Here is an 8,280-nt window from a genome sequence, read left to right on the forward strand (position 1 = left end):
CGCCGAGGGTTGCGATCCCGTTACCGGTCACGAAAAAAGACAAAAAGAAAAAAAAAAAAAAGACAGGTAATGCCATGTCAGTATCTTGGCTACGGGTTTTCTGTGTTTATCATGAATTAGAGAAGAAAACAAACATGGACTTTGGAATCATACAGCCTGACTTGAATGATGTGACCACAGCAACACTCTGACAAGCCAGCCTGTGACTTTACCTGATTGACAGCATCAGGCCAGTTCTGGGTCTCCAGGCAGAAACCAGAGTGCTTGGGGTAGACCGCTCCATTTTTGCCCTTCAGTGTGCCATCCAGGAAGTTGCCCGTGTAAAACTGGACCCCGGGCTGGGTGGTATACACTTCTAGTACCCGCCCACTTCCAGCATGATGTACCCTGGAGATACAGACAAACCACTTATGAGCCCAGGGCAGAAAAGCAGGCAGGGAAGAACAGAAGCTGGGAAGCAACTTTGAGACAGGAATCGGACCCAGCCACAAAGCAGGGACAAGATTTAAGGAGGAGATGGAGGTAGGAAGAGCATGATGGAAAATTCTCCCAGTCTCATAGGTGAGGCATGAGCAGGTGGCTTTGAGGATCCTCAATGTCAACTTCTCACTCTGATCTTAGCTTCTTTGGGAAGGGCAAAACAAGACTCCTGCCAGCCACCTGGGGAGTAGGGTGGGCAGGGAGTAGCCAGCTTGGAGAGAGGCAGTTTTAGGGTCCTGGAGAGGCTGAGATTCTTTCTCTTAAAGAATCAGAACTCTCTACTTGGCCTGATGAAACAAGTAGCTATGTCTTATGAAAGAGAAGAGATGCTTTTCTAAATTAAACTGTACCCCTCCCTGGGGCTTCAGCAAGCTGTTTTTCAGTCAGGTCTCCCCCTAGGACAGTTCTGCTGTGGGTTTCTATTAGATTCACCAACCCCCACCTTTTTGTTATTAAACCTGTCTTCTACAGAGGTGAGTTCCTCCCTGGTCCTATACTTGTTATTGAAGGGATATAGATAAAGAAAGTCTGAGATCTTACAGTCTTACTGAGAGGCAAAACACAGTATGTAGTTAAAAGGTTCAGGGAAAGGTGTTGGGAAGAGGAGGGCCAGGATTTGAGGGAGTGGGGAGAAGGTGGAAGGGCTTCCTCGGGTGGGGTAGGGAGGAGAGATGTGAATAAGAGACAGGAGGAGAGCGGCTGGAGCTGGGGGAACACCACTGGGGTCTTGGTGCTGGGGCCTGGTGCTGGAACTCTGAGGCAGACGAGGTTTTTGAAGTTCTTCCTGTCTCTATTAAAGATTGAATCATTGTCTCTGCTTTCTTTAAAATCCATTCATTCTACAAACACTGATTATTTGCTAGTGCCAAGCATGATAGTAGCTGTTAGGGTAGAGGTAGGGACTCACAAAGATGAAGTGGCATGAGGAGCTGGGAATATAGAGAGAAGGAAAGCGTGTGTGCACAAACATCTATCACACAGGGCTGGAGGTGGGACGCTGCAAGGCAGGCGTGGCCGCCATCCTTCCATGGGAGTAGGCAGGGCACAGATCACAAACCGAGGAAGTACTAAGGGCTCTGCAAGTTCAGTGAAGGCAGAGGTGACTTCAGTGGGAAGGACTGGAGCTACTAATAGAAAATGGGTCTCAAAGAATAGGCCAAGATGGGGAGAGGGGATGCTGAATAGTGGGCACAGGGATAGTGGCAGGTGGGGGCAGGGGATAAATTCTACAGAGCTCACCTGTGGCATAGGAGCCTTGAAAAGACATGGGATGTGGTATTTGGTCCCCTGTAGCATATTAAATGCTATGATATGGCCAGAGGAAAAGCTCCTCGAATAGGAGTTGGTGTCTCTTCTTCCCTACAGAAGCAGTAGTAAGTGAAAAGTATCTGACCTTGCACAAAAATGTTTTTCTTTAGATCCCTTCAGACAGAAGTTGTGGTCAAAACCATTGATGTGGAACTTGTGCAGGTGTTTTCCAAGCTCCACTGGCTTTCTCAGGTCGAATGCAGTTCCTTGCACTGGAGCAACTTCTCCTGGTGGGAAGAGGCAGAAAACAAAGGTGTTTAATGCCCAAGTCAAATCTTCATACACAGTCTCCTAAAGACCCACTGGTTTTACCCTCTCAGCCTTCATTTCAATTTGTGAAGGAGATGGGAGCCTGGACCCTAGGAAGGAGAACATGTTATTGGAGTTCTCTAATTGGAATATGCTATTGATTGCAAAATGCAGTAGTTACAACATTCAGAGTCATTTAAGTGTGAAAATGTAAAATCAAAGACATAATTTCTACTAAGAGCTAAGTTGGATCAAGGGTGATGGCTGTCCTAACGATTCAGTCAATCACCTTGTTGACATTTCTTGCTTTAGTGCTCAAATACCTCAAGGGCTCATAACCAAGCATTAGCACCTTGCATAGCCAATCAGACACTGAAAAAATCTTGAGATTAATGATTCTCAAACCATTCGGGACCATTATTAGCCAAAGGGACACTGGCAACCACCTGCCTCAATTACCTCCCCGATCAGTCTGCAGACATACTCTCAACTGTAGCAGGAGATATTAAGAACACTGGAACAAATGAGTTAATTGGGATGGTCCAGGGCAAACTGGGATGTATGATCACTCTACTATATGCCAATTTAGATTCAGTACTTTGAACGAAAGCTCTGTGTTTACAAGAGCCATTCCTGGAGGAATCATAGTCTGGCAAGCACTGCCGCCTCCTTGTGTGCTAGCCAGATTCCCCAGGCTTGTATGCCAATTTAGATTCAATACTTTGAACGAAAGCTTTGTGTTTACAGGAGCCATTCCCAGAGGAATCATAGTCTGGCAAGCACTGCCGCCTCCTTGTGTGCTAGCCAGATTCCCCAGGCTTTAAGTGCAGTGTCTTCTTCCTTATCAAAGTGGGCTGTCTTGGAGCCTTTTCACAATAATGTGGGCGGGTCAGTCCTGAGGGTGGACACTGCAGTATGGGGACCCTCAACTCTTAAAGGGCAAAGGACAGAAGCAACCTGGACAGGACTCCTGTTCTGGTGGTCATAACACACCGAGGCCAACTCAAGAACATCCCTTCATGGGATTGTAGAACTCAAGGGGGTTGGGACCTGAAGGGTTCTCAGTGCACATTTGGTCTAAACTGCTCATGTAACATATGAAGAAACTGATTATCATTGAACAACAAACTATGGTGTTGCTATACTGTATTTCACCAACCTAAGACACTTCGATTTTCATATTTTATCAGATTTTTTTGTGTGTGTGTGGCTGGCCGGTATGGGGATCCAAACCCTTGACCTTGTTGTTATAACACTATGCTCTAACCAGATGAACTGGCCAGCCCTGATTTTCATAATTTCTCTGAAATCATGTCATGGTTTAACTGGCAGAGGGTTTTCTTTCTTCAAGGTATGTAAAAACATGGTGAACTTTATAATTATTGGCATCTTAGAGTTGATAAAATGTGTAAAAATACACCTCTTTACTCAATACTTAAAAAAAAAAGACGAAAAAAATCTGTAAAAACAGTTTGCCAGTCTTCTGTTCTAGTATAACCACTAAATAAGTAATCAGGGCTGTGAGGGAAGAAAGGATGAATTGGGATTCTTTTTTGAGTCGTTTCAACTGGAGATTCAAGGGAGGGAGATAATTTCTCAAAAGTCCTCTAGATACTTTTACCACAAGGCAGTAATATGGGTTTTACGTTCTTCTGAAAATAGAGCCATTTTGCTTTATCACCTTTCATTCTCTTCGTAACTTTCAGTTCTGTTCTTCTCTAGATGCTAGGCTGAACCACTTCAAATGAGGGACACAAATATTTCAGATTTAGCTCAGTTAAGAGAGCCCACACCATGTGAGGAAGCCCGCAGAGCACACCAGAGGGTTAATTCAAGGCCTGATTCCTTCCTCCCCATCGGCATGCTCTCGGAGTGTGGCAGCGCCAGAGCAAGGGACTAGGGGCCATTCACTCAGACACTGTCCGGCTCGATCAATGTTTATTAAGCACCTACTGTATGCAAGGCATATACCCACTGTATGCCACTTACTGTATAGCAAGGGAAAGTACACAGACGAATGAGACATGGAACCTGTCTTTAAGCTGCTTGCAGTCTAGGGGAGAAAACAGACATACAAGCAGCTCATGACCACAGAGTGTGAAGACTGCTCCAGTAGAGACGAAGCTGTAAGAAAAAGACAGGCATGTGACTGGGTTGGCTTAGGGGTGGCAGACTGGGGAGATTTCACAGATGAAATTACAGCGGTTGAGCTGAGGTTTGAGGTGCAATCGTGTTAGATTGAGTGAGTGAGGAAGGTTGAAGGACATTCTATGTGGAGGAAATAGCTTGAGCACAAGATGGCAGTGTGCATGTATAGAGAAAAGGGTGGAATGCCTTGGGCGGGCAAGAAAAGAGATTCAGTAGATTATGAAGTCACTTCTCTGAACCTGGGCTTTTCATCAGTACCATGAAGTTGGATCATTGACTTTCAGCCCCCCACCCCTCTTCCTACAGAATTCTTTATTTCAGAGAGAATCTCTGTAGGAAACTCAATATATAAAACACATGTTTATGTATATGTACATACGTATGTATATAAAAAATATATACATATATACAATATAAAATATATAGATATAAAAGCCAGAGTTGTTCCAGCTGAAGCCAGTACAGGCTCTGAGCAGCTCAGGTGGAAGACTCCGGGATAAGATGGTAGCAGAGGTCCATCTTGCCCTCCTAAAACTATGGCCCACCCAGGAGTAAGTAACAGCCAGCTCCTAGAATCTTGCACTAAGTACAAATAATCCCAGGTTCTGCAGCAGGTCAAATCACTCAAGCCATTCTTCTTCTTCTTCTTCTTTTTTTTTTTTTGGCAGCTGGCTGGTACAGGGATCAAACCCTGGACCTTGGTGTTATCAGCACCACCCTGTAACCAACAGGTAACTGGCTAGCCCAGCCATTCTTTCTTGAAGGGGAAAGGGGCTCCGTTTCAGAACCTTAAACAATGATACGCTTTAGTCTTTTTAAAAGTTTTCTTATTGTTCAAGAGCTATATCATATATTTTTTATTTTTTAAACTTTTTGGGGGGCTGGCAGGTACAGGGATCCAAACTCTTGATCTTGGAGTTACGGCACCATGCTCTAAGTGAGCTCACTGACCAGCCCTCACATATTTTAAAGGTAAATACAACTGTTAGGTGGTTAACATACTCTTTAGAGTGATAATTACTTTTTCCTTTCATGTGGTCAGATAGATATTTTAGGAACTTGATTTCTACTATTAGTAGGGGGGATATATAGCACACAGAGTGGGGTTGAAATTTCAGGAGGCTTGGCCAGCCACCCCCAAAACCCCACAAAAAAACATTTTAAAACAAACAAAAAGAAATCTTAGGAGGCTAAGAAAAGTCAGAAACTTGTACCTTACCATTAAAAGAATTAACTAAGTCACTTTTTTGCAATGGGTTTGCTGCCAGAACACAGGTATCATGAAAACCACTGCTAAATCAAGCCAAAATGGGAAAGGAAAAAACTCAGATCAACATTGTCCTCATTGGATACGTAGATTCAGCCAAGTCCACCACTACTGGCCATCTGACCTACAAATATGGTGGGGTCGACAAAAGAACCATCGAAAAATGAGAAGGAGGCTGCTGAGGTGAGAGGGGGTCCTTCAAGTGTGCCTGGGTCTTGGATAAACCGAAAGCTGAGCGTGAGTGTGGTATCACCACTGATATCTCCTTGCGGACATTTGAGACCAGCAAGTATTATGTGACTATCATTGAGGCCCCAGCACACAGAGACATTATCAAAAACATGATTACAGGCACACTCAGGCTGATGTGCTGTCCTGATTGTTGCTGCTGGTGTTAGTGAGTTTAAAGCTGGTATCTCAAGAATGGGTAGACCTGTGGGCATGCTCTTCTGGCTTACACTCTGGGTGTGAAACAACTAATTGTTGGTGTTAACAAGATAGATTTCACTGGGCCACCCTACAGCCAGAAGAGATATGAGGAAACCATTAAGGAAGTCAGTACCTACATTAGGATAATTGGCTACAACTCTAACACAGTAGCATTTGTGCCAATTTCTGGTTGGAAGGATGACAACATGCTGGAGCCAAGTGCTAATATGCCTTGGTTCAAAGGATGGAAAGTTGCCCGTAAAGATGGCAATGCCAGTGGAACCACACTGCTTGAAGCTCTGGATTGCATCTTGACACCAACTCATCCAACTAACAAGCCCTTGCATCTGCCCCTCCAGGATGTCTACAAAATTGGTGGTATCGGTACTGTCCCTGTGGGCTGAGTAGAGACTGGCCCACTAGACCTGGCATGGTGGTCACCTTCACTACAGTCAACGTTACAATGGAAGTGAAGTCTGTTGAAATGCACCATGAAGCTTTGAGTGAAGCTCTTCCCGGAGAAATGTGAGCTTCAATGTTAAGAAAGTGTCTGTCAAAGATGTTCATCATGGCAACGTTGCTGGTGACAGCAAAAATGATCCACCAATGGAAACATCTGGCTTCACTGCTTAGGTGATTATCTTGAATCATCCAGGCCAAATTGGTGCTGCCTCTGCCCTTGTACTGGATTGTCACACAGCTCACACTGCTTGCAAGTTTGCTGAGCTGGAGGAAAAGATAGATTCTACTGGTAAGAAGCTGGATGTTGGCCCTAAATTCTTGAAATCTGGTGATGTTGCCCTCATTGATAGGGTTCCTGGCAAGCCCATGTGTACTCACAGCTTCTCTGACTGTCCTCCTCTGGGTCATTTTGCTGTTTGTGATGAGACAGATAGGTGCTGTGGGTGTCATCAAAGCAGTGGACAAGAAGGCTGCTGGAGCTGGCAAGGTCACCAAGCCTGCCCAGAAAGCTCAGAAGGCTAAATGAATATTATCCCTAATACCTGCCACCCCAGTCTTAGTGGTGGAGGAACGGTCTCAGAACTGTTTATTTCAATTTAAGTTTAATGGTAATGATGGTTTTTTTTTTTTTTTGGTGGCTGTCCAGTATGGGGATCCGAACCCTTGACCTTGGTGTCGTAACACCAAGCTCTTACCAATTGAGCTTAAGTTTAATAGTAAAAGACTAATTAATGATAACAATTCATCGTAAAACCTTCAGAAGGAAAGGAGGATGTTTGCTGGACCATTTGGTTTTATCATGTGGCAGTTTTAAGTTATTAGTTTTTAAATCAATACTTGTTAATGGAAACAACCTGACCAAAAATCTGTCACAGAATTTTGAGACCTACTAAAGGTTAATGAGGAAAAAAAAAAAAATTAACTAAGTAAAAGGAGAAACAACTGATAGCCATTTAAAGCAATTGTTTTTGCTCTTGTGGGTTCCTAATTGCCAATAGGAAACACAAATCTATCTTTGGACAAAAACAGTCATCTTTTTCTTAAACTCAGAACTGCTGTTCAGAAATGTATTCTTCCTGGTGTGTGAGGACTGGTGTCCTTGAGTTTTTATAGAGCTTTGGCAGTGCCTAGGGCACAAAACACCTGAGGGAGACCCTGAGGCCCTACAATGCCATCCTGGTGTCTGGGTGTCCACTGATCAACCAAGGGAATTTGGGGAGCACACAAAAGAATTCTTTCTTTTTTACCAGAGTCCACTTTAGGAAAATTAAGTAATATTCTTTTTTGAGAACATCCTTTAAAAGCATCTAATTTCTTTGCTCTGGTTCTTCTTTTACAAAGAAGAATTTTTGAATAAGTAATATTTGCATGTCATCAATTTAAATGGCAACAAATGTAAAAGGTACAAAATCCTACAGGGCTGGCTGGTTAGCTTAATTGCTTAGAGGGTGGTGCTGGTAACACCAAGGTCCAGGGTTCAATGCCTGTACCAGCCACCTACCAAAAAAAGCCAAAAAACAAAAAAAAAACCACCCCAAAATACTATATAATGAAAGAATTTTGGATCCCCATACTGGCCAGCTGCCAAAAATTAACTAACTAATTAAATAAATAAATAAAAGGAAGAATTTCTCTCATCTTTGTTCCTCACATATCCAGTTTCCTTCAATAGAAGCAACCACTGTTACTGGTTTCTCACACACCCTTCCAGAGATACTACAGATATCCAAGCATCTAAGTGTATACACGCACACTCATCTGTCAGCCTGTCTCCACCTTGATCTTTTCACTCAGTATATTTTAGAGATTGCTTCTACATTCATTCCTGGGTATTTCATTACACAACTCTATATGCACTTATCTTTTTCTCTGTTTTTTTCTATGATAATTTGTACATTTAAAGTTTCTTTTTGGGGTCACAATTGCAAATTTGTATT

The 8,280-nt window shown here is 43.3% G+C and overlaps 1 long non-coding RNA gene and 1 pseudogene across 1 annotated transcript in view; one reads left to right on the forward strand and one right to left on the reverse strand.

Annotated features, from left to right (window-relative positions):
• Window positions 1–2,273, reverse strand: part of LOC103592532 — a 4,183-nt gene extending 1,910 nt beyond the window's left edge. Inside the window, exons 1-2 of the long non-coding RNA XR_550669.1 lie at window positions 1,874–2,273; window positions 213–387 (exon numbers count right to left, since the gene is read on the reverse strand). This is a non-coding gene — a long non-coding RNA (uncharacterized LOC103592532). The remainder of the gene's footprint in view (window positions 1–212; window positions 388–1,873) is intronic.
• Window positions 2,274–5,493: 3,220 nt separating this feature from the next.
• LOC103592533 lies at window positions 5,494–6,899 on the forward strand (annotated as a pseudogene).
• Window positions 6,900–8,280: the final 1,381 nt, after the last annotated feature.

The sequence above is a fragment of the Galeopterus variegatus genome, unplaced genomic scaffold, assembly GCF_000696425.1.
Source record: "Galeopterus variegatus unplaced genomic scaffold, G_variegatus-3.0.2 Scaffold1169, whole genome shotgun sequence".
Taxonomy (NCBI): Eukaryota; Metazoa; Chordata; class Mammalia; order Dermoptera; family Cynocephalidae; genus Galeopterus; species Galeopterus variegatus.